The sequence below is a fragment of the Dasypus novemcinctus genome, chromosome 14 (genome assembly GCF_030445035.2).
Source record: "Dasypus novemcinctus isolate mDasNov1 chromosome 14, mDasNov1.1.hap2, whole genome shotgun sequence".
Classification (NCBI taxonomy): domain Eukaryota; kingdom Metazoa; phylum Chordata; class Mammalia; order Cingulata; family Dasypodidae; genus Dasypus; species Dasypus novemcinctus.
The window spans coordinates 42,139,385-42,166,889 of NC_080686.1; the positions used below are offsets into that span (position 1 = coordinate 42,139,385).

The 27,505-nt window shown below is 37.7% G+C and overlaps 1 long non-coding RNA gene and 1 pseudogene across 1 annotated transcript in view; one reads left to right on the plus strand and one right to left on the minus strand.

Annotated features, from left to right (window-relative positions):
* Nucleotides 1-476: 476 nt before the first annotated feature.
* Nucleotides 477-1,112, plus strand: LOC101430377 (large ribosomal subunit protein eL15-like; annotated as a pseudogene).
* Nucleotides 1,113-6,958: 5,846 nt separating this feature from the next.
* Nucleotides 6,959-27,505, minus strand: part of LOC131273267 (uncharacterized) — an 86,513-nt gene continuing 65,966 nt past the window's right edge. The window contains exons 2-4 of the long non-coding RNA XR_009180433.1: nucleotides 11,144-11,249; nucleotides 9,339-9,482; nucleotides 6,959-7,540 (exon numbers count right to left, since the gene is read on the minus strand). This is a non-coding gene — a long non-coding RNA (uncharacterized lncRNA). The remainder of the gene's footprint in view (nucleotides 7,541-9,338; nucleotides 9,483-11,143; nucleotides 11,250-27,505) is intronic.

Here is a 27,505-nt window from a genome sequence, read left to right on the forward strand (position 1 = left end):
GCAAGCAACCAGAATAGCCTTCAGTATAAAAAATTTCAATATCTGAAGGTATCTTTGCTATCGTTGTCAGATAAATTTGGGGTGTCCAATTAAATTCGAGTTTCAGACAAGCAAAGAAATTTTTTTAGTACAAATATATCCCATGAAATAATTGTTTTCTGAAATCCAAATTTAACTGGGCATCCTGTATTTTTGTTTTCTAAATCTGGCAACCCTATCCCTGTTGTGTAAGTGGATATTATAGATCACTCGAACACCAGGTTTCATTTCAGTAAGGAAACCAAAATATACCTTGAATAAAGAAACTGTTTATGAGCTAGAATTTGTTTGGCTCCAAACAAGAGAAATCCCAACTCCAACTGGCTTAAATAATAATGAAATGTATTATTATACAACTGGAAGATGCTCAACATCTTCAACATCAAGAATTCAACTCTGGCCTTTCCATCCGGTGGCAGCCCTCAGGGTAAGCCAAGATGGGTGCCTACAAATATATCAAGGAGCTATGGAGGAATTAGCTGTCCAATGGGATGTGCTTTCTTTTTGGGTCCACTCTGCAGTACTGCCAGCTCTCTGTGCTCCACAGCCCCCCCCCCAAACACACACACAAGCCTGGATAAAGTTTGCAGACTGGGATACAAGGCCAAGCAAGTTTCTGTCATCTACAGGATTCAAGTGTGCCATGGTGGCCACAAACGCCTGGTTCCTAAGGGTGCAACCTATGGCAAGCCTGACCATCATGGTGTTAACCAGTTGAAGTTTGCTAAGTCTCCTGTCTGTTGCTGAGGAGCAAGCTGGGTGGTACTGTGGGACATTGAGAATCCTGAATTCTTACTGGAATGGTGAAGATTCCACATATAAGTTCTTTGAGGTCATCCTCATTGACCCATTCCATAAAGCTATCAGAAGAAATCCTGACACCCAATGGATCACCAAGCCAGTCCACAAGCACAAGGACATGCACGGGCTGACATCTGTGGGCCCAAGATCCTTGACCTTGGAAAGGGCCACAAGTTTCACCACACTATTGGTGGTTCTCATTGTGCAGCTTGGAGAAGGCATAATACTCTCCAGCTCCACTGTTAATGCTGATGTATAAGCAATGTTTGTAAAATTCATACCTAATAAACAATTTAGACAGTCAAGTCTACTTTTCTTTGTTAAAACAGTTGTTGTCTGCAGATTGTTTCATGGCTGTATTGTCAAATTTTGAAAGTTAAAGTGCACTAATGTTTGAAGAATATAAAGTGATGGTGTACCATGTTTCTAATAAGAAAAAGAATTTTGTTTTTGCTTTATCTCATTAGGGAGCTACATGTCATGCTTTAAAATGCCATGTTGTGTAGTATTATGGGTGTAAAATAAATTCTTTAGGAGGAAAAAAAAAGAATGCATCTTTGGGGAGCAGATGTGGCTCAAGCAATTGGGTGCCAGGTTCCCCACATGGGAGGTCCTGGGTTTGGTTCCAGTGCCTCCTGAGGAAGATGAGCAGACAACCAGCAGACAGACAAGGGAGCCATCTCTGGGGAAGAGGAAGAGGAATAAAAATTTAAAAATAAACAAAAAATAAAAAACATCTTAAAAAAAAAAAAGAACAGCTCTGCTTTCCTGTGAGTTTCACAGATCTGTCCTCCTTTTTTTGCTGGATTGCTCTTCAAGGTGTAGCAAGACTCCTACATACAAGATAGCATCATACAAGCCTTATAATAAGAGTTACTACTCCCAGAGGCAGCAATAGGACCATATCACTTTTGTGTGTCTTTTGAAAAAGCAGCCCAATCATTTCCAGAAGCATCACTGCCAAATTCTTTTTATGTTTTATGGTTCCTGATTGCCTTGGGCTAATCATTCTGAGTAGAAGGGATATTGGCAAGACAACCATAATGACCATTACAGCCCACCTCTTGACTCTTGGTCCTATGCATCTAAATATATTTGTAGGGTCAACTGACATGGCACTGAGTTCCAGAGCCATTTGCCATGACCATGAATCTGTGGGTCTCCATAGCCCTCAGGACAACCAGTACCTGGGGTTGTATCTACTTTGGCTATCTCTGGGGTCCTGCTAAGGTGTGCATAAGTGCAACCCCTCTGATGATCTCCCAACTCATTTTTGAAGACTCTAAGCTATATAAACTCACTTGTCTTTGCCATTTCCCCCCCTTTTATTCAAGGTCAAAAGGCAGTTTTTAACACATGATCTTACATATAGGTTGAGATATTCTGCTGATCTGAGTTGACCCTTTTATTCAAGGTCTTTTTCTAGGTACATCACTAGCTGGTGTCAGTTGGCCCTACTTTGGAATTTGTGCTCCTGATTATGATGGAGTTGGACTCAGAGGTGACCTTTCTACACATGCCTCTTCTGTCACTTTTACTGAACCTGTGGTTGGCACTAGGGTTGGTATATACTCAGGAGACTTGAATCTCTGGACTGGCCATGTGCCAGCTGGGCCCTGAGCCTCAGCCGTCTTGCAACTCCTACCCTCTGGTTCATTGGACTTACCCAGGCCAGCTAACAGGGAGGTGAAGATGGTCAACCTCTATACCAGGGAAATGAGAGTGCCTACAACTGCAAGCAGAGAATTGCATCCATCATCCACGTGGAATCTAAGCCCTCTCTTGATATAGAGGTGGAGTGGACATCACCATTCCAGGATCCACAGGATGGAGGAATAAAATGTGGATTAGAGTGGACCTACTGATATTCCACTATGGAAATACTGTGACTAGTATGGAAGAAATTGTAGCATCGATGTGGAGAAAGAGGCCATGGTAGTTGCTGGGGGGCAGGGCGAGGGAAGAAGAGATGTGATGTGGGGGCGTTTTCAGGACTTGGAGTTGTCCTGAATGATGTTGCAGGGACAGATGCTAGACATTATATATCCTGCCATAACCCACTGGGTGAACTGGGGAAGAGTGTAAACTACAACGTGGACTATCATCTATGTGGTGCAGTAGTGCTCTGGGGTGTGTTTGCCAGGTGCAATGAGTGTGCTGCGGTGGGGAGTGGGGGGGTGTTGATGTGGGAGGAGTGGGGTGAGGGGGAGCAGAGTGAGGAGGGATGGGGTGTATATGGGAAACTATTATATTTTTTTAATGTAACATTAAAAAATAATAGTAAAGAAAAAAGCATAGTAAGGCATATGGTAAACTATTACCTTTATTACCAATAAATAAGCTGTTTAAATATAAAAATAAAATAAATATATTTGTAAATAGGCTCCTTGAAGATGTTATTATTTAAGAAGAAACCAAACTGGATTAGGGTAAACTGTTAATCCAGTAGGACTGATGTCCTTATAAGCAGAGGAAATTTGGACACAGAAGAGAAAGAGAGAGAGAGAGAGAGAAGGAATGCAGCAGTCATCTGACAGTGGCAGAGACTGAGTTATGCTATAAGCAAAAGAACATCATGGATCGCTGGCCACCTACCAGAAGCCAGGGGAGATGTGTGTAAGTGTATGTGTGTGTGTGTGTGTTGTGTGTATTAAAAATAGAACGTAGGTCAAAGACAGCAAGGGAAACAATGGTTATATTTGCATTGCTACTGTAAAAATAAACATTGTGTTACTCTGTCCCCAGCTGTACCTGGTCACTGGAAAAATCCAGATGGGTTCTGGTCAGTTCCGCCCTGCTCAGGAAGTGAGGCAATTGTTTCACATCCATCTCCACACAAGGTGTCCAAATCCTCCAACTTTCCATAGGCAGTGGGTCACTGGGGAGAAGGCTGTCTCATAGTGGGGAATAGCCAATAATGAATGAGTCCCTTCTGCTTTGCTCCTTCTTGAAGTGATGGCAGAGGCTATAGACAGCAAGGTTTCTCAACTTTACCACTATTTGCATTTTAGATTTAAAAAAAAATATTGGGGGGTGGGTGGTATTGTCCTATGCTGTACAGTATATTCAACAGCAGCCCTGACCTTTACCCACTAGATGCCCGTAGAATCCTCCAGGTTGTGACAGAACCTGTTTCCAGTTATTGCCAAATTCCCCAGGGTATGAATTGTCCCCAGTTGAGAACCACTACTGCTCAGATCACAATCAGAAACACACAAAATCTCACGAATCCTAGGCTTGGAGCTGGCACACCATCGCCTCTACATCATTCTATTGGCCAAAGCAGGTTACATGGAGAACTAACCGTCAAGAGGCAGAGCAGGCCATCCTGCTCAGGGCAAAGTTACATGAGAGGAGACATGGGTACAAGGAAGTGAAAACTGGATTGTTAAAGCAATACATCTACCTCAACAGCTATGAGTTAGTTATGAGTAGATATTTTATCACTGCTTTAAATAGAGCATCTAACTTAAAATGAACAAATATATTTTTGGGTGATCTTTATAATGTGGTTGAAATTCTTCTGAGCCTATCATATCGTTTCCCATACTTTAATATCCTATTAGGAAAAGTTTCCAAAACTTGTATCCTGGACTTCCCTTTTGGTCTGATTATTTGCAGTATCTATTAGAGATAAATAACAGCATTGCCTTTATATTAATACATTAGGTTTGGCAATATAAGATACAAAGCAATCCAATTTAAAATTCTTTATATTATAATGTTAAGTTCTGTAAATGATAATAATTTCTTACCTACATCATCTATACACATGTACATGTACAGTACAACATAGAGTAGTCTGCTTGATGTTAGAGCAATTTAAATGTAACATGTATGCTCCATGAATCAGAATTGTATGCATGCCTGATATATATTAAATAACACAACTTAAAACTTAACATTAACTCAATTTAGGAAATAAGCGGAAACAGGTTGCAGATGTTGGTTAATACTTGTTTTAAGAGAAACAACTATGTTTAGGGGAAAGAGTATGTTGAAACTAATTCTGTCTCATAGTCCAGCAGCCTTGAGTAAAGTCATTTAATCTGTCTGAGATTTAATTTATTCCACCACCAAGTATATCAAGCTGATTCATATGAAATTGCCAAAATTTGTTTCAACCTGCAAACATGGCAATTTCATTTGGTTCAACCTAACAGATAATACCAACCCCATAATGTCATTCAAGAGATTAAAAGAGTCAATATTAGTTTTATTTGAATCAAACTAGTACATACACAATGGTAAATATTCAGAGAAATACAGAAATCCACGTTATCAATTGAGAAAATTTTCTCAAGAAAAGGTACAATAACATTTTCCAGAAAGCATCTGCTCCTTTTTAATAGCTTTGATCAAATTCCAAATTATAAAAATGAGAACATATAAAAAAGAGACGGTTGCAGAAAATGGTTAGAGGTGGTGAGGAGAGGGAGGCAAAAATAAAGGAGAGAAAAGACATTTTTCTATAAAAATAGAACAAAGAATAGAACAAACGAGATTAAAAAGTCAGGGTCTGTTATGCTGATATATTCCTTTGGGGGAGATATAAATCTATTTTTGTTTTTTGATTCTCTCAAGCAATCAAACCTTACACTGGAAGTGAAACAAAGTTTAAATGTTTTCTTTCGAAGCTGGATAAAAGATGAATCATGATTTGAAGCGAGTTTCTTGAAAGAGAATTTAAAGAGAATGAGGTAATAAAGAGACAGTGCAAGCAGAGTTTTCATTAAATTCCCTCTTAATTGTAAGAGAAGACAGCTCAGTAATGAGGTGGCCATTGTGTTTATACTGTTATGCTCATGATAAGAAGTGTAAAATAAACAATATCTTCCATCAAAAAGTCTCAAAGAGTAAATGCTATAATACTTAGAATCATGGTTCCAAAACCCAATTCATCACCAGAATTACGTGGGATACTTTTTAAATTAATAATAAAGTGTGGGACCCCACCTCTGTTGACAAGATTAGAATCTCTGAGCTTGAGATTCAAGAATTTAATTTTTCCAGAAGCTCCACAATTCATTTTGATCACTTAATTTGAAAACCTCCAGTTAAAAACTTATTTTCTAATTGATCTTTCTCTTTTCTTTAAATTGATCTTAGGGCCACACACCAGAGACTGCGTCTTTTTTCAGATTCTTTTGCCTATTCTGACTCTGATGTTCAACAAGTGAAACTTGTTCTCTGAAGGTTCCATCGGAAAGTAGATTAATAACCAAGTACCTCACCCCAAATAATCAAACTAGTTGGCTTCAAGCTGTGCCTAATCATCCCACACAGGATGAAGAAAATAAAGCAAAACAGATATTTAAACCAATATGAACTGTGCTTACATCTTCTATCTAAAATATACAAGTATTCAGAAAATTGTACAATACTTAAAACATTCAATGAATGGATGTTGAATTGAATCATTTTATTCTCTTTGGAGGATCAAACAGGATACCTTAAGACCATCTTCTCGTGAAACTGGCTCCTCCCTCTGGGCTCATCCATTTCAGAACTCCACCATCCTCTTGGGCAGGGATGGGGAGCTAGTGTCTTCCCCATGAAGAAATCTGAAGAAAGGGCATGTGGAGATGTAGATGAGCATGGAGAAGTCTCAGAAGAAAGCTAAGCAAAAGCCTTAAATTACGAAGACAGGTTATTAAATTTTTTTTTTAAGAAAAAAGCTACAGTTAAAAGGTTTGCTGGCTTTAAACCCATTCGTGCTTTTATGCTTTTCTTCCTGATTAATCCCCAAATCAAATTGGAAAAGAAAAAATAGATCCTGGTTGAGGTAATTTAAGAAAATCTTTCAACTTTATTCACAGTAATTCTACTTCTAGGATTCTATTTAAATAATCCTAAAAGAGATCAAAGATATAAGTAAAAGATTTTCATCAAATAATTAAAAATTGAAGAAATACAATTGAAAATCAGAATAATTTAAAAGGAGAATGATGAGATAAATTATAGTATATCCAAACAATGGGGCACAGTGCAGTCAATAAAAGCAGTAATTACAAAAAGTTTTTTTTGGTCTTTATTCATTTTTTTAATATTACATTAAAAAAATATGAGGTTCCCATATACCCCCCAACCCCCTCACCCCACTACCCCCCCCCCCATAGCAACATTCTCCTCCATCATCATGAGACATTCATTGCATTTGGTGAATACATCTCTGAGCATCGCTGCGCCTCATGGTCAATGGTCCACATCATAGCCCACACTCTCCCACGTTCCAGCCAGTGGGCCATGGGAGGACCTATAATGTCCGGTAATTGTCCCTGCAGCACCACCCAGGACAACTTCAAGTCCTGAAAATGCCTCCACATCTCATCTCTTCCTCCCATTCCCCACACCCAGCAGCCACCGTGGCCACTTTATCCACACCAATGCCACATTTTCTTTGATTACTAATCACAATAGTTCATGAATAGAATATCAGTGAGTCCACTCTAATCCATATTCTATTCCTCCATTCTGTGGACCTTGGATTGGTTGTGTCCATTCCACATCTATGTCAAGAGGGGGCTTAGATTCCACATGGATGCTGGATGCAATCCTCCTGCTTTCAGTTGTAGGCATTCTTGGCTCCATGGTGTGGTGGTTGACCTTCTTCAACTCCATGTTAGCTGAGTGGGGTAAGTCCAATAAACCAGAGTATAGGAGCTGAAGTCTGTTGAGGCTCAGGGACATCTAGTAGTCACTGCATAAAAATTAAGTGAAAACAGTGTATACAAAATTGTATATGGTATTATGATTATTTTACATAACCATAAATAGATAAACAACACCCAAACAAGTAGACTTTAATAAAATAGAAATGCATAAAAACAAGAACAAAAAAGAAATTAAAAATTTAGGTGTTATTATTTCTGGATGCTGGACTTAGCAATTTGTATTTTTCTATTTGCAGTTTCTTTTTTTCCCACCATTCTTCATTAATGAACTTTTATTACATTTATAATAAGGAAAAATATTTTTAAGGAGCAAAACTGAAACAGAACATAAATGAAAGAAACACAGTGTTGCTTCTTCCAATACTTCGGCAGATGGTATAGATTTTACCCCTACATGCCATATCTACCAAAACTGTTGTATGCTGCCTCTGAATCCATCTGACTTTGGCTGAGCCATTTGCTCAGCACTGACCTTTGGCCTAGTTAGCAAATAGCTTTCCAGCCCTGGGGCACAAATTCACACACATACACACATCCAAACTCAAACCCATGTCTTTGGTCATCAACACACCTCACACAAACCCACAGTTGGTCCCAGATTATAAACTAACGATCTCCAACACCCTCAGATCTTCCAGGTTCTTGACCTCTTCAGCTGCACTTGCTTTCAACTAACCATTCCTTGATGCCCACAGGACTTTCTTGACCTCCACCCTGGGACCACAATAAAGGCACAAGTCCATGGGTCCCTCTCAAGCAGCTTGTGTCACCTGAGCTCGTCGTGCTTCCCGTCCACCAGTCTCTCTCTCTGGGACCTGGTAGTAACACGCTATCTTTACTCATGCATTATGGTCTCACTTTCCCATTGTGTGTCACCCAACCTCTACCCAGACCCAAATTCAAAATCCAAATTAAATGATTTGAAATCTACATTCATCTATTGGCCTTTGCGTAAGGTAAATTATCATTTCACTCTCCTTATAAATCTGAATTTCCTATCTCCTAAATTCCTCATCTTTTTTGAAGATTTTTTATCTTGAACCAACAGAATTGGCCTAAAGTGTTAAGAATATGAAAATGACAACTTTCCATTTCCCCTATCTCTAAGTTCAGTTTTGAACATATTTGGTGTGAGATGCCTGCAGGAAAGAAGAGCAGTTACAGTAAAGAAATGGCCTGCTTCCAGACAGCTATTAGGAGTGGAGATGAAGCTATGGGAACAAATGGCTAGACCAGGTGGTTGTGAACGAGGAACAGGTAAGATCTGTCAAAGTCCACAAGACAATACAAGGAGAAGGCCAAAAACCAAACCCCCCTTGACAGATGCTAACACTTAGAGTCTGAGAAAGGAAAATAAAATGAAAGAAGATATTGGGAAAATGACAGAGAAAGGTGTGAAAGAAGCTGAAGAGAAAAAGCCAGAAATGGCTTCACTGAGAAGGGAAAGGTGAACAGATGAGGAAAGGTGGTGAAAGAAGGGCCTTAAAACTGAGGTAAGTGATATAAGCAAAAATAAACAGAGGGAAGTTGTTTTAGAGAAGATGACTTTGAAAACGGAAAGATAGATTTGGAATCAAATTGTGAATGTTGAATTTCAGGACTAAAAGATAAGAATTCACTCTCCAGGCTATAAAAGCTGGAGTGCTGTTTATACTGATTTTTGAAAGCCTGAATCTGATGAAAGACACAGAAAGAAGGGTGTATTATTCAGCCAAATGGGTGCTGACGCAAAATACCAGAAATTGGTTGGTTTTTATAAAGGGTATTTATTTGGGGTAGGAGCTTACAGATACCAGGCCATTAAGCATAAGTTACTTCCCTCACCAAAGTCTACATGTTGGAGCAAGATGGCAGCCGATGTCTGTGAGGGTTCAGGCTTCCTGGGTTCCTCCCTTCCAGGTTCTTGCTTCTCTCCAGGTTCAGAGTTCCTTGCTTCCCAGGGCTCCAGCTTAAGTCTTCAGCATCAAACTTCAACATCAAAATTCCACCATGAAAAACCCCTTGTATCAAAAAGCTCCAACTTTGTCCTTTGACATGCCTTTTATCTGTGAGTCCCCACCCCCTCCCTAATGACGTGGCCCAATCAAAGTCCAAATCATAACTCAATTATGCCCAGTAATAGACCAGATTACAAACATAATCCAATATCTATTTTTGGAATTCATAACTATATCAAACTGCTACAGAGGGAGAAAAAAAGATATTCCAAATTCCACAGGCTTCCTTTTATGCATTTAAAAACGAAGCTTAGAGTTCTAAGAAAACAGCTCCACTAGAAGTAATACTCTACAGAGGAGATGAAGGGAAATGCCTTTTGGTATGGACGAGGCTGAGGAGGGGTTTTGCGGGAAGGCAATTCATGTGAAGATATAGCCTGGGTCCCAGCAAAGGAAAGGAGGAAGAAGCATGGTAGAAACACCCACAGAGCCTCCAGATACATTGAGGGTGAATCCAAGAACACCCAAGCAGTTTCTTCACCTCCCTGCCTCTTCCAATATGGTACACGGTAGTGGAATCTGTTGGGGATCCGCTGCCCGTGCACATACCAGAAGCGAGCCCTGTGCGGCCAGGTGGAGGGCAGAGGTGCGGGGACTGTTGATTGTGCGAGGCCCAGAGTTAAGGAGGCCGGAGAAAGGGGATGTCAAATCGGAAGGCTGAGACAGGGACCAAAAAGTTCAGCAATGGGTGCCAGCACACATGCAGATGGCAGGACCCCTGGACAGGATGCCAAGGACAAGGAGTAATGAAGGAGTTCTGTACCCATAAGGTCAGTGAAACCCAGAGGACTGCAGGAGAATGAGGCCCCTTCCCACCACAAGGACAGGCACGTTTCTGCCCTACTGGGTAGGAGGAGAAAAGAGCCGTGGAGGGGAAAATAGTCTTGACAGGGATTTAAATCAGCCAAATAGCTCTCCTGCAGAGACCTTTTAAATGGAACTGATTTCTTTTTAAATAGTAAAGTTGAAATTTTCCTGTCCTGATGTGAGCTATCAAAACATGGATCAGACTAGAATCTAGGGGGCGTATTTTTATAGAAAAGAAAGTTTTGAAGACAAAGGAAATGATATTTGGAATTAAGGAGTATAATTTTAGAAGAATAGTTTTTGAATAAGTATTATCCGTATTCTCAGACAGCTCAGTCTCTTTTAGCCAAGTAACCTTTGGCAAGTCCCTTATAGATTTCTTGAAAGGATTAAATAACTGTAGGAAAAGCATTTAGAATAATAACTGTAAGGCAGTAAGCCCTCAATACAAATAAGCTATCATTAATATTATAGGTATCTCTTGCTTGCATGTTGATGTTAATACAATTTAGTCAAAACATTGGGTTTGGATGAAGGAAAACTGATGCTATATCTAAATAGTTGTGCAGCCTGATACCAGTCAACTAACCTCACTGACTCTCCATTTTATAATGAATATAAAAGAGGATGGCAAATCATATCAGGGGTTGAAATATTCATTAATATCCCTCAAAAAGTTCCTATTATCTCACCACTGGCCCCCTGAGAGCTAACAGGTAAGGCAGCCAATCAGAACAGCAAATCGCGGCCCCACCCCCATATTAGGAAAGGAAAGGAGGACGGGTCTTAAAAGGCCTAACCCAGGGCCCCAAGTGCACATCTTACCCTGTAGCAAGCCCGCACCAATGTCTTGGTTTGTACTGCTCTTCTTTTCTTGTTTCTTAATAAAACCTTTACTCCCTTGGGGCCGGGGGGAGCCTATTAGCACCTTCTGTTATGGAAAACAATCAAAAGTTTGGTCCTTAACCTCAGTAATGTAAGAGCATATTCAAACACACACTCACACACTCACTTTTTGACCTTAACTTTCATTATACCCTATTCACTGATGAGAAACAATATGAGCATCCTTAAAGGAAATGTTACACATCATCAGTGTGTTAATGGGCAGTATAACAACAACACAATTAATATTCTTCAAAAGGTAACCAGAATTTGATATGACTCAATTTTATAAATAATACCATATCAGAGCACAAACCATTCTATTTTTCTTAGTACTACAAGGGAAAAATGATCTGGACCTAAAGAGTAGATTTACTATTTGGGAAAGCTATAAAATTTATGGCATTTTAATTTAATTCTGAATCTTTCCTCTGAATTGCTCTGTTCCAAAGACAAGAAACTGTAAAAGAATTATGTTCAGTCTCCACGGTGTATAACTTAATCCTAAATGGAGCAAAAGTAGGAATGGCTTACTAGGAGTTTTAGAGCTGATTTTCACTCCATTCACAAGCTAGAAATTTGGTCAGAATCAGGATTAGGATGTTCAGTGAAGCAAACATCATGTCATTTTTCTCAGGGTTAGAGATGTGAGAAACTTCCCTTAAAAAAATAAAAGCAAGTATATATACTTCAAGATGAAGGATGATGATTAGAAGATAACATAAGACATTAAGAAATCTTCCCAAAATCATTCTTTAAATATTCACTCACTTTCTAAATATTTTGAGCATCTAATACCTACACAGCCTTTTGCAGGGGGCAGGTGAAACTAAGATAAATAGGATTCCTGCCCCGCCCTCAAGGAGCTTGTAGTTTAGTGGGAAGAGCCCCACATAACAGATAATACTAGAATAAGCTGCAAATGCAATAGTGGAACCTACACACGAAGCTTCTGAAAAATCTCACCCAATCCTATTTAGTGTAGAATAAGCCTCTTCCTTCTAGAAAAGAACACCTTTACTGGAATACTGGAATCTCTTTCTTCTTTCATTGTTCAGAGAGGAATTTAAAGTAGGGAACTCAACTGGATAGTTGGAATCAATATTTTAAAATTTCCCTCCTTTTATTCTATGGTAGATATGTTTTACAGATAAAAAATTTTTAAATAATTAAAATTAATTCAATTGAATTACCAGAAGTACTGAAAACCCTTGGACATCCCTTAAAAAATTCTGACTTAACATATAGAAAAGTATAAACATACAAGTTCAGAAAGAAAAAGGCAAAATATTCACAAAGAGAAAAGAATTTTAAGACAATAATATTGAAAATTTTATTGCAATACTTTTGAAAACAAGTTGAAAGAGATAATAATCTAAGAAAATTAAAGTGATCAAAATCAACTCAAAAGAGGTAGAAAAATCTGAACAAATTGTAACCATGGGAGAAACCAAGAAAGTTTGAAACCACTACCAACTCCCCATTCCCCTCAAAAAAATAGTCTAGGTTTTGGGAAAGTGAGTTCTTTCAAAGCTGTAGGGTACAGGTAAACTGATGCTTTAAAAATAATTCCAGAACTTAAAGAATTAAAAAAAGCCTTCTGAATCATGTATGCTGATTGGAAGACTTGAATGATCAATCTGGATCCTTGATGTGATTTTCAACCACCATTGTGGCGTCTTGGGATGCTTACCTCTAAGCTTAAAGCTTCGTGAGAAAAGCATACCCCTATTTGGGTAAGCCTGTCTAAACTGGGTTTATGCTGCATGTAGCCAAGCCTCTTCCTAATTAATAAAGTATTTAGAACCTGGCTTGGTTTGCAGTAAATGTAAAAACCTAAAATGGAAATCGTTCATAAAAGGATGCATAACTCTGCACAGTGAGGACACAGATAATGCAGAAGGCGGCTGATTCTTATTTAGTGCCAAACGCTTAGTCAGACTGATGCTTGCTATTCACTGGGACGCAGATCACGTCCTAGCCGAGTTATTAGTCTTCGTCAAAATGAAGGAAAATTTTAGAATATGGGTTTGTAATAACTGGGTTACTTCTTACGGGTTTTGGTATTTGTACTTGAACTAGTCAGTTGACAAAGAGAAACAGAAGAGAATAATGAAGCACTAAGAGTGGCACCCACTGCCTGAAGTCTGTGACCTAATTTGACAGACAGTCCTGTAATTTGGACCTTTGCAGAGTTGGAGATGCCAACTGCTGTGTGCTCCACCAGAGGTGCAAAGTGGCAGCCTTAGCAAAGGATGAACGTATAACCCCAAATCTTTCCCAAGCACTTTCCACTAACCGTTCTCTAGTTGACAATAGGAGTGAACCCACTCACCAAGTCAAATTAGAGATGTCTACCTCTCGACCTAATAATATGAATAGCATCAAGGCAGTGGTCATTCAGCTGAAGGCTATAGGGCTAAACTGAGCACAGAAGTCAGCAAATAAAACCGGGGAATTTTCATACATTATGCCATTTACATAATTAGCCTTTTGCACTTGGAAATGACTGGAGGCGAATACAAATTTTTGAAGAACTTACACTGACAACAAAAGCCAAGGCCTGGACATCACTTGTTTGTGATTTTTGAACCCCTAAATCCATCTGAAGTTCCCCCAATTTACACCCCTAGAAAGAGGCCTTAGAAAGCCAAAGAGCCTCAGGAAAGGGCATTCTTCCCTAAACCCTCCTCAGTAGAGGTAATGGAAGAAATTCGCAGGCAGAGTCTACTCTCTCTCCACCCCTACCCCTGCCCCAGGGAGAATAATCAGAAGTCAAGAAAAAGGGTAAGGAAGATTCTCTAGAGACAAGAACCAGGGGTTGCCAGATTAGATAACCTGATGTTTTTTGGTACCTGCCCAGAGCGCCTTTACCAAGACCAGTAGCTGTGCTGTTGCGAATGGTTCCCAGCTGTGACCTTCTCCAGTGAGTCACCCTAGGCCAATTAGAGCCAACTGACTCTGCGATGTCTGGGAGGTTACACAAACCCTGCTGCTGAGGGTGGCAGACAGTCAATGACACGCCTTCCTATACAAGTATTTAAGCCCTACCCCCTTGTCTCAAGGAAAGCACCTCCGTGGTGCCATTCACAGTCCCTGCCTGCCTGTGGATGAACTTGAGGCTAGACTTCAGCTGAGTTCATCTCGTGCCTCACTTCTTCCTCTGCCCCTCTTGCTTCCCTCACTTCCTTATAGATTTGAGGGGACGGTACTCCCTCAGTAAATGACATGCATTAGAACTACCATCTCAGGCTCTGCCTCTAGTGAAACAGACTTAAGATACTACCAAGGAACTTACACCACTGCTACAGCAGGGCATCCTTGCTTTGGCTGCCATGACCGTTTTGATATTTGCTGTGAAATAGTTACTGCTGTGTATTTCCACTGTTCCTTCTCTAAACTGGAGTTTTTACTCTAGCTATGAATGAATCATAAGATTTTTCTTCTAAATGGTACATTGGAGGTGTCTGAGGCAGATAACTTGTCTTGGAGATGCCTCATATAGATCACTCCCTTGGGTTGATGGTAAACATAGTCTGTGTATGAGAAGGAGCAACATATTGATATGAGGTAACCAAAGGGGTGCAGAGTGGCTAATTTTGCAGTTGTTTACTCAATGTACACTCTTCCCTGTTCCTTTCAAGCAAACCCTGCTTTTCTTTGATGTGGCAATTGGCCCAGTCTAAAGCTACATTTCCATTGCTCCAGAGCAGCTGGCCTAGTTCTGGCCGGTGAGATAGAAGCAGAAGGCACTGCATGGAACTTCTGGGGAAAATTGTAAGTCAGGGGAGACATGGCTGGTATCAGCCATGTCTTCTCCTTGCTGCTAAACCTAAAGCAGCCATCTTATCCCATTGGGTGACAAGCATGAGATGAAAGCTGCATGCTGGGAATGGCATGAAAAAATTGTGGAGTCATAATACCAACCCTTGCTGATTTGAGTCACTCTATGTCAGTAATGTCAGATTGCTTGTACATCAAATACAATCCTAATTCATAAGGCACTTCAAAAGCAAAATGGACAAAAGGTAATTTACAGAAGAAATACAAATTTCCAATAATTGATACATTTTTAAGTTTTTTTGGCTAAGAATTTGGCAAAAGTTAAAACATGTAAAAATATATGGTATTAGAAAAACTATGACAAAGCAGCTATCCACACACTAATGTTAGGAAGATAGCACGATATATCATTTCTGAAAGAAGGTGTAATAATAATATCTATGTGTAAAATGTGCTTGCCAAGTTTCAAATGCAAGAAGGCAGTATGAGTAAATGCATAAATATTTTCTCCTACCCAAGACCTTGATAAAATAACTGGCATTGTTCACAAATCAATGGTTTATAAAGAAAAATCCAAAAGAATATACAGACATACTAATTAGAATTAATACATGAATTATAAAGGCACTATTGATTTTAAAAATATTGAAAACAATGAAAAAATGTACAACATTAAAATAGACAAATTACAGTATTTTCATACAGTGGAATAATATAACAAGGAGTGTGAATCAGCAAATACCACAACGATTGGCTCTCCCAGACACAATGTCGAGCAAAAGGAGCCAGACTCAAAGGAGTACAGACTGTGTGCCTCCGTTACTTAAAATTCAGAAGCAAGCAAAACATATCTCTGGTTTTTGAAGCCAAGAGAGTGGGGAAGAGGGTTACCTTGGAGGGAGTGCAGGGGCTTTTGAATAGGTAATGTTCTACATCTTGATCTGAGACCCAGTTACATGGGTGGCCTCACTTTGTAAAAAAATACATTGAGTTGAAAGTCTGTGCACATTCCAATAACTATATTAAGCTGCCCTAAAGCATTTACTTAAAAAACATGGTAGTAAAGGCTTCATATAAAACCACCACATAATGGAGTGTGGATCCTCAGATGCATAGGGAATTTGACAAATTTCTGAAAGAAAGGAGCAAGGTGGAGTCCAGGCCACATGTAGGTAGATACTCCTGCTGATAGCATCAATTGCCACCTTATGAATGAGCTATTTTGAACATCCATCCCAGCTGAGTCTTCAGGTGAGGACAGTCCCAGTTGAAATCCGACTAACTGTTAGAATTTCCAAGTGAGAACTGCTTAAACAAGTTCTTCCAAAATTCTTGGCTCGCAAAATCATGAGTAAAATTAAGTTGTTTTAAGGCACTAAGTTTTGGGGTAATCTGTTATATAGCCAAAGGAACTATAAGAGAAAGGCAGTCAATGATCAGGGCAGCCTTTCCATAAGAGTCCCATAAAGAGAGAAGATAGAAAACAGAAAAAGAAATTATTTTTAAGGAACAATAACATGAGAAAATTCCCCAGTGCTCAAGGGAAATGGTAGTTGTTAAACTGAAAGGGCCCACCAAGCACTGAGCAGTTATAAATGAAAAGGTACCCTCTTTGATAATCAGTTGTGAAATTTCAGAACATCATTGTTTCTACCACTGGATCAAACAGCTAAGGTCAAGTGTCAGAGAGCAAAGCACAGTCAGGCTCTTACACCCGTCTCCACAGAAAGGTACCTGGTTAAGGATTTAAATATTCTGTAGAATAGACATATATACTCACATATCAGATTCCTATGTATTGATTAAAATTTTCAGGTTAGCTCTATATTTCTTGACATAGAAAGATGGTCACAAAATAGTATTGAGAGGAAAAAGCAGATTCCAGATGAGGCTAAGAGCATGGTATTAGGGAGTTGTTTTAAAAAAATTAAAATCTGCTAGTTTAGATGAAAAAAATAAGGAGTAAATAGCCTTAGTGGTAAAAGATAACACTACGGATTAGTCAGGCAACAATTCCCTAGACTAGAATTGACGATAAAGCATCGTGAAAGGGGACTGGACCAAGAGGCGGGAGAACTTGCATCTAAAATGTTCTTTTTCCCCTGGTTATTGTACATGAACAAGTCAGAAAAACCTTTAGGAACTTGAATTTCTCATTTATAAAATGATAGGGCTGTACTTAGGCCCTCAGGAACGAGATTCTGTGATCCTGTCACTGAAAGACACGACAAGCATTTCCCCAACACTGGCAGGATCAAGGAGTTCCTTGGGGGAGTGGAACGCCGTCGTCAGCCCGGAAGACGACACCTCCCGGCTGAAACCCCGTCCAAACACCGCCACTGCGGGAACTACGCAGACTGCGGAGAGTGAGCCGCTGAAGTAATTACTTGGGGAAATCAAGCCACTGCCTAAAGCGCGTGTTAATTGGCTTAGCTTTTTCACTTTATTCAGCCATCCTTGAGAATTTTTAAGTCTTTTGTGTAATATGCAATGCAAATTATTTTCATAACTTTCACTGTCTTGAGTCATAGATTGAATTGTTAATAGTGAAAAAATTTCCTATTCTCTCATTTGCGTTATTCAGTCTTTGTCATGGTAATAACTTTCTAGAACGCAGCATATTTTAAGTGAACAGAAGAAAAATAGAACAGAAATTAAAGGTTTAAAAAGCAATTAAAGATTAGGTATTGTCATTTAAAATACTGCATGCTGTTTAAAGTTTGTGAACTGTATCAAAGTATGGGTACTGACCTCCAAATCGTATCTTTTTAATCAATTACTGCAGAAGCTCTTAACCAAGCACTGTTCAATGAATTTGCGTTATTCACCCAAACTTTCCATTTCCAATGCTAAACTTAAGTACAGGTGTCCTCAGCACAATGAACATTCTCAAATCCTAAATTACTCCCGTACTCCTGAATTTGTGTGCTTTGATTGTGTGCTTACTAACCACATCTGGCCCCAAACACATTTTTGTCTGTTGTGTTTTTATTATGATCACATCTTTCAAGGAATTACTACATAAACACATGAAATATGAGTACAAAAATGAAGGGGAAATAGAGAAGGATCCTGCTGTGAGATTGATTGTGCTCAATTTTCAAAGAATCAAACGGTATGACAGATAATGTATTATTGGGGTGATTTATTCAAGAAAGACAGTACAGAACTGTAATCACTGAGTCCCTACTTACAGAAAATGCCTATCAAAAAAATAGGCAAATAAATCCACCTTCCTATGTTTCATGTTAAAGTCAAAGGTTTTATCTTTGCATGATCATCAGTAAGGATGTCTAGGTTAGGTTGTGGTAGCAAACAATTACCAAATTTCAGTCACTTGAAACAACAGTTTATTTATCACACACCATATATTCATTGCAATATTCCTGGAAGAATAAAACTTGAAATATTTATGAATATCCCTAATGAACACTATATTATTATTTCACGTTTTACTGACTTTTTGGTTAATTGACCAAATACATGACCCAATTTCAATGCATAAGAAAGCTTTTGCTAAAGTTTATTTATCACAATTAACCTTTTAGTATCAGTTGCATACTAATTATCTCAGTCATATATTGTCCACACAGAGTGAACAGAAAACATGTTTCTTTACCTCAGACTGGATGGTTTGTTTGATAACGTAGAACATATTCCCTCCAAACACATTTCTCTACTGGTGGGACACTTGCATTTTAAGTCTTGGAAGCGGGTCATGCAATTAGGTTCTGAAATTAGACCAGGAAGGGTTGAAAGCTGACTCTACCATTTATGATGAGTGTGACCTGGAGCAAGCTGCTTTACCTTCCTCATGTTAAATGCAATTAGAAATTATGTACTTTCACTGGCCTTGCTCTAAAGGTTAAGTCATACAGTATACAAAAATCTCAAATCAGCCCCCGGCTCTTAATAAGTACTCAAAAAATGTAAGTTTGTTTTTTTGGGTTTTGTTTGTTTGTTTGTTTTGTTAGGAATATTGTGTCAACTGTGGATTTTTCAAAAGTCTCTAGATGGCAGTTTCTCAACTTCAGCACTGTTGCCTTTTTGGATCAGATAATTCTTCGTTGGGGCAAGGGTCTGTCCTGTGCCTTGTAGGTTGTTTAGAGCATCCTAGTCTCTACCTACTGGATGCCAATAGCACACCCTCCCCCCACCCCAGATGTGACAACCAAAGTGTCTAGATATCGCCAAAGATTCCCTGGAATTGGCAAAATCACCCCCAACTAAGAACCACTACTCTAGATGAAAGTCAAAAGCCAAGAACTTGAATCAATTTTTTTTTCTGATTTTAGCCTTTATTTTAGGTAATAGCCTCGGACTTGAAACCTAATTTCAGCAGATGGATTGAAGGGTATTATGTAATTGAATAATTTTTTTCATTAGAATCCTACTGGAAAGGAGTAAATAGACAAGATGACACCTCAGGTTCTCCCACCTTTGTTTTCTTTGGTAAACTCATCATGAAATGAATTGTAATATTCGGTCTTACAATGGGCATTTTAAAAATGAATAATGCCAATGCTGTCCAATATTTAGGATTATGAGGCAGTAACCCATTTTTTTAGTTCAACTCATAATGACCACCGGAATTAGAAATGTTATCTCCATGCATATTAAATAGCTCAGCTGCATTCTATGGCCAAATAAGACCCTTGCTTAATAATCTAATTCTATTGCAATAAAGTAAAATCAGTTTCTGAATGTTTTTGGTAACTTATAATTCCATTTACCAGTAATGATTTTATTGATGTAATATAATTGGTTCACTGCTTGAAGTATTTTGAATGCAAGCTTCATTTCAATTGTTCTTTTCCCTTTGTGGGCCATTGGGGTTTGAAATCTGATCAGTTTTTTGAAACAGGATTATGATTTAATGATTTATATTAATGTGACATTTTAATTTAGCTTATAATAACTTCCTATGAATTTTTCTCTTTGAAGTTTCCCTTTATATTAGCTCACTATCTTACTATTATCTGAAGCATGTGGTATCCCTAAGATGATATAATAGTAGTTTAGAAAGTTAGAATTAATAGTGAGGGAGGAGTAACTTGGTCTGTGTAATCTCGGTCTAGTCCTTAAGCTTTGTGTTTCGATTTTCTCATCTATTAAATGGGAAAAATAGCAACACCTATGTCAGTATTACAATGAGGATTACAAGAGTTAGTAAGTAGTGACTAGAGAAATACCTAGCACAGTGTATGTGATTGGTTTAGTTATTGAAAGTAGAAGGAGTGAAACAATTGAATTCTATTAAGTGAATGAGTTAAATTATAAAGCCTTTATAGCTAAATTAAAAACGATCCAGAACAGTGATACTCACCTTTGACTACCCATTAAAATCAGTTGGGAAGGCTTAAAAATATACCAATGTCCAATCACTTCACTTTCCCTTGGCTGATTAAACTGGAATCTGTCAGGACTAGTTGACATTCTATACATATTGCTGTGTGATTAAACATAATGAAACTGGCTTTAATCCTGCGAAAACTTAGAACTGAAATTTTCGACACAACCTTTAATAAAATATTTCTTGAGCACCCACGTAATTATGAAATTCTCCTCAGGGGACAAAAATATGAGAAGAACACAATCTCTGCCTTCAATAGACAAAATCTAGCATGGAAAAGATGAGATACATAACCACTGCTGTAAAAGATGGCATGTAGACCATTTCTTAGGAATCTGGAAGTAGAAGAATCTTGCAGCTGCTTTGTGGGATTGGAAAAGGCTTTTTGAAGGAGCTGGCGTTTGTTTTATATATCCATAGATTGGGAGGATTTTAAGAGGCAGGAAGGGTAGAAAAGAATGTCACACAAAGTGATGTTTCTGGGAGGATCAACCATAAAGGAATCAAAAAATTGAGCAGGGGAATGGCCCAGTGGGAGAGGTGGATTTCCTAAATGGGGAGATGTAGATTTATGAGGTAAGCTGATGCTAAGACTGAAAATGAGAATCTGAAAGACATGTACTAGCAAAAACACGGGCTTATCAAAGGAGGGAGTGGTAGGAAACAGTTTGCACTGCTATTCAAGTAGGATAAAGACAAGGTTTAAATTGAAGTTTGTTAAAAATTGATGCCTTTTAGCAGTGTGGCTCAGGGTTTTTTTTAGTGGCCAATCATTGGGTAATATAAACTGGTCTTACAAGGGTAGAGCATTCTAGTTTCTCTGGATTTGTCCTCTTTTACCCCAATTTCATTAAAATCTCTAAAGATATAGAGTTATTTTCAATTGGTTAATGAACTTTTCTGGAGAATAAATGAAAGAAAAAAATCTACCAATGTGCTCAGTCCAGTCTATCTCATTAAGTCCCACCTGAGGCTACTACATAAGGTATTTATCTAGGACCATGGACAGGAACAACCAGAGAAATGTAGGGCAAGCTAAGAGAACATGTGGCTTTGCGTGTCTGGAAAAGGGAAATGTGAGTTGCGGTCGAACCAGGGAAGAATTTAAAATAAGACAAAAGGAGTTTAAAATTGAATTTGGTGGTTAGTGGGTTGTAATTGCAGTTTTGATTATTTACTTTATTTATTTTGATAAATGAGTGGGCATCATCACTGACCTCTTAACTAAAAATTGTGGCATTATTTGGAGCTTGTACACAGTTAGTCAGCACTTAGGAAACCATAAGGAATCCTTGCCTTTATTAAATAAAGGTAAGAAAATTAAGTACTGGAAATACTTATATATAAAGAGATAGTAATCATAATAGTTAGCATTTCTCAGAAAATTGCAGTAATAATAAGCTTTTTTGAGCATTTACAATGTACCAAATCCTTTATTAAATCCTTTAAATTCATTATATCAGTCTTCCCAAGGAGTCTCTGAGTAGGTATTGTTAACCCCATTTTCCTGATTGGAAAAATAAGACTCATAGGTTAAATAGTTTGTTCCAAATCAGACAGATACCAAAAGGTTGGGCTGAAAGAGTGCTCAGTAGCTTTCCATCTATCAGATTCTATGAAGCAAAGAATATATACCTTATCCTTACAAAGTTTTCATATTTTTGCTTGTCTAGTCCTCAGATCTACTTTTTAATTTCCAAACCTTAAAGATGCTTTAAAGTTGATATCATACTGCTTTTTTAGATTGGTGTGGCTTATGAATTCTTAATCTTCAAAGGATCAGAGAATGAAAAAATATCTCATGAGTTTACAGGTCCCAAGGACAACAATCCAAACAAAGCTAATGGATAAACCGTAGTAAATTTAAGTTCCAAATAATTGATTTCTCACAAAAATGCACAAATAATTTAGAGTCCAGATTACAACTACAAGTAGACCATTTTATATTCTACATTTACTACATGTTTGTGTATATGTATGTCTTTGTTCATGTGCATGTGTTTAAAATCCATGTCGAAATGTCTTTTTTCTACTAATAACTTCTGACTATGGCATGTTAATAATTAAGGCCTCCCATTTTATGTGTTTTAAAAATTCTTTCAGGAAAAATAATACATTATGTTCCTTCTTTGTAAGATAGATATCTGTAAGATAGATAGATATCTTAAAAATACTTAGAATCTACTAATCCGGGTCTAGAATTTTTTTCCCTACCTTTGGCCAAAAACTGAGTAGGTTTTAAAAACGATTATATTAAACTCTTTATAAATAATACACGAATTAAATGTGTTTTAATATATGGTTTTCTGATTATATATCAGAAAATAAAGTCCATGCAAATAATTCAATGGCTATATTCAAGATTATATGTGAAATATGAGAAATATGTGATTTACCCAACTAATATTTATAAAGTATACCTCATTCATATAACTATTAATTCAAATAATTTCACATTTTTAACATATCATTCAAACATAAATTTACTCTATGGTTTTAAACCTTTCTATTATCCTACTATGTAAAATATGTTTTTGAAAAATGAATTTGTAGAAGAACTTATAAATTTAAATTATCTCAATATTCATTGCTTTTAGTGATATATTTTCAAAAATCATTATCCTGCCATAACCCACTGGGTGGACTAGAGAAGAGTGTAAACTACAATGTAAACTATTATCCATGTGGTGCAGCAGTGCTCTGAAATGTATTCACCAAATGCAAAGAATGTACCAAAATGAAGGAAGAGATTATTGATGTGGGAGGAGTAGGGTGGGGTGGGTGTGGAGTATATGGGAACCTCTTATATTTTTTAATGCAACATTTTTTGTGATCTATCTTTTAAAAAATACAATTATAAATAAAAATTTTAAAAAGGGAAAAATGTTACAAAATATATCTTCAAATTCGATTCTAATATCATATACTTAAATTCTGTAAAATTATACCTTTTAAAAATTATTGAGGCTTATACTCTTTTTCTGTATCCCAAATACTTTTTCTTCCTTAAAAATCAGAACTAAAACTCAAATCTGATTTTCTCGTGCTAATAGTTAGAAACTATATCGAGTTACTTTCACAATAGTCTGGAAATCAAACAGTTTTAAAAGGTACACATTGGCTTTTCTATGGTTCTTCCAACCACCTCCTGTCCTCCACAGACATCTCTGAATACCAAGTAACAACTAGATCATCTCTCAGGGACTCCTGTCCCAAGCAGTTACCCACACTGCCTGTATTTGTTTCGTATTGCTGCTATAACAAATTATCACAAACCTAATAGCTTAAAACAACAAAAATTTATTTTTCAGCTCTGGAGATCAGAATTCTGAAGTGGTTCTTATGGGGCTATAATTAAGGTGTTGGAAAAACTGAGTTCCTCCTAGAGATTAGAGGAGAGTTTGTTTTCTTACCTTTTTCTCTTCTAAAGGCTACCTACATTCCTTGGCTCATGGCCCATTACCTCTACCTTCAAAGCCAGAATTTTTAAAGTCAGTATCTCCAAAGATGTGTATTATTTTCTAATCTCTCTCTGACTCTGCTTCTGTCATCATCTCTTTCTCTGACTCTTTTAAGAATGCTTGTGGGAAGTGTTTGTGGCCCAAGCAATTGAGCTCCCATTTACCAGGTTCTATCCCTGGGATCTCCTGGTAGAAAAAAAAATAGTAATACTTGTGACTACATTGAACTCACCTAGATAATCCAGGAGAATATCCTTACCCCAATGTCTTTAATTTAGTAATCTCTTTGCCATGTAAATAACGTAGTCACAAGTGTTGGGAATGAACCATGCCCCACAAGAAGCATATTCCCATGTCCATGTCATGTCCCAACCTCTGGGCCTGTGGGTGTGAACTCATTTGCAAACAGAGCCTTTGAAGATGTCATTAGTTAAGATGTACTCAAACAGAATAAAGGTGGGACTTAATCCAATATGACTGAAACAAATTGGACATAGAAGGAGAGTCCATGGGAGAAATAAGAAATCAGAAGTCAAAGGAACCCAAAGAGAAATATTCCTGCAAGTCCAACTGGGTATGCTAAATCACCTCAAGTTTAACTAATATTTATTTATTTACAAAGAATCAGTTTAAAAAGACTACGTCTGGGAGCAGATGTGGTAGTTCAGTGCCTGCTGCCCATGTATGATGTTCAATCTGTGGAACCTCCTAAAAAAAAAAAAACTACCTCCTTTTCCTCTTTGCATTCTGTAAACAAAGAAAACCTGCTGATATTTTTAGTATGGTAATTTTCACTATTAAACTGCAGTGTGCTCTTACTCTTCATTTATGAATGAGAAAGAGATAAATAAGAAAGTTATTTATTCAGATTTTCTTGCAAGATAAATAATTTTTAGAAGTTGCATTCATTCCCTCAAGTCACAAATAGTATAATATTGCTATTTAAAATAACAATTGAGTAAATAAAGTTGGCTTAAATGAGAATTTCTACTTTTGGCCAAAATGATGTAATAGGAACAGGATTTACTATGCTGCCTTTAAAAGGGGAGGAGGGGAGGAATCAGACAAAATATATGAAACGATGGCTTTCAAGACACTGAACACCAAGGAATGACAGTGACCCCAGAGAGGTAGGAAAAAAATTATGTGAGTACTACTGCCTAGAGAGTTTCTAGCTCACAGCCCAAGACAGGAAACCAGGTGGATCCCACAGAATTCTGTGAGTGGAGGAGAGAGAACTGGGGTTCTTGGGAGGTCAACATAGCTAGTGACCAAGGGCAGAGTACAGAAAAGGATAGAACACTGGAGATATATAAAGAGGGTCACCCTGAAATCTTCAGCTGAGTACCAATTAACATAAGAATGTGAACAAATTACTCAAGGCAGGAGAAAGTACCATCCAAAAGAATTAGAGGGGACACTCCCAGAACTCACAAAAGTCTAGGACACACTCCTGCTCCGACTAGCCAGGTTAGAAAACCTCATTTCACAGGGCATTTGGAAAAGTACTTAAAAAGCTTTTGCTTCAAGCCATTATATATATTATCATAACTTACAAAATTGTGCACAAGTGTAAACTATAATGTAAACTATAATCCACACTTAGTGGCAATGCTCCAAAATGTGTTCATCAATTGTAACAAATGTACTACACTAATGAAAGATGTTGTAATGTGGGAAAATGTGGGAGGGGTTGGAAGTGGAGCATATGTGAATCCCCTATATTTTTTATGTAACATTTATGTAATCTAAGTATCTTTTTTTTAAAAAAAAAGTATACATTTATTTTAAAAAGCTTTTGCTTCAATGGTGAGGTAAAACTATCCCTACAAGACCTGAAAGGATCAAATTGCTTTAAGGTTATATAATTTGACCCAGAACAAAGCTCAAGAACATTTGTAGGAAAAAAAAAATGTTGAACACCCAGAAATATAAATATCACAATGGCTAGCATCCAATCAAAAATCTTCAGGCTGGTTCTAATAACCCAAACAAATGTAGAAGAAAGCAGCTGCCTCACCACCCAGATATTGATTTATTCAAATTTTTCAATACCTCATTATACAATAAAACCACAGACACTTTCATAACAATTTTTTTTTATTCCAGGCCAAAAGAAGGAAGAAAATATACACCATATGGTAGAAAAAAATCAATCAAGACTTACCCAAAAATTACAAGTAGACAAGGGTATTTAAACAGTGCTGTCAATACTGTATTTCATATATTCAAGAAGCTAAGGGGAACTTTAAGCATTTAATGTAGAGATGTAAACAACATTGACAATAACCAAATCAAACTTCCTGAGATGAATACTGCAATGTCTGAGATGAAAATTTGCTGGGCAGCATTAAGAATATATTAGACATTGCAAAAGAAATCATTAGCAAACTTGAAGACATAAGAATAAAAGCTAGCCAAAATGAAAAATAAAGAGAAAAAAAGACTGGAAGAAATGAACAGAGAATTGATGGCTGTGGGACAACTTCAAGCAGCCTCCCATACATTTAAATGAAGTCTCTGAACAGGAGGATGGGAGCATAAAAATTTTTGAAGAAATAATGGTTGAATATTTTGAAAATGTGTTGAAATTATAGAGTCAAGAAACTCAAGGAAATTGAAAGAGATCCAAGAAGCTTACTGAAACTATAGCAGAAGAAACATGAAAACAAAAACTACACATCATAATCAAGTTGCTTAAAACCAGATAGAAAGGAAAGCAGATATGGCTCAAGCAGTCCTACCACATGGAAGGTCCTGGGTTCAGTTCCTGGTGCCTCCTAAAGAAGATGAGCTGACACAACAAGCTGACGTGGTGAGCTGATGCAGCTAGATGACACAGTGAAGAGACACAATGAGGAAACACAATGAGAGTCACAACAAGTGGGGAGCAGAGGTGGCTCAAGCGATTGGGCAGCTCCCTCCCACATGGGAGGTCCCAGGAGTGCCTCCTAAAATTTTAAAGAAGATGTATATACAACAAATGGACACAGAGAGCAGACAATGAGCACAATGAGGGAAGAGGAAAAATAAATAACTAAAAAATAAATCTTTTAAAAAAACCACTTATAAAAAGAAAGTCATAAAGACAGCTAAGGAAAAAAGATACATTATATACAGATGATCAATGATAAGAGTGAGAGCAGATTTCTCATTTAAAACAATGTAAACTTGAAAATATGAGAGATGTATCTTTAAAGTCCTGAAAGGGGAAAGAACCTCAGCCTCAAATTCTATGCCCAATGAAAATATCTTTGAATAGCAATTGTAAAATAAAGGCTTTGTTAGATATGCAAACGGTAAAAGAGTTCTTCCCCAGCAGACCTATACCACAAGAATTGTTTAAGGCAGTTGTTCAAGCAAAAGAAAAATTGCACCTGTTTTAGTTGCTAAAGGGCTGCTAATGCAAAGTACCAGAAATGTGTTGGCTTTTATAAATGGGATTTATTTAGGGTAAAAGCTTACAGTCTCAAGGCTGTGAAATGTCAAAGTCAAGGCATCAGAAATGTTTTCATCTCAAGCATCAACAGAGATGCTTTCTCACCAAAGTCAACCTCTGTTGATCCTGGTGTCCTGCCATATGGTGATCAGGCATATAGCAGGGTTTGTCTCTTCAGCCTTGAGCTTCTCTGAGGGCCCAGTCCCTCAGGGGCCTCTTTCTGTACCGCTGTGTTCTGCTGGTTCCACACTCCAGGAACCAGCCTT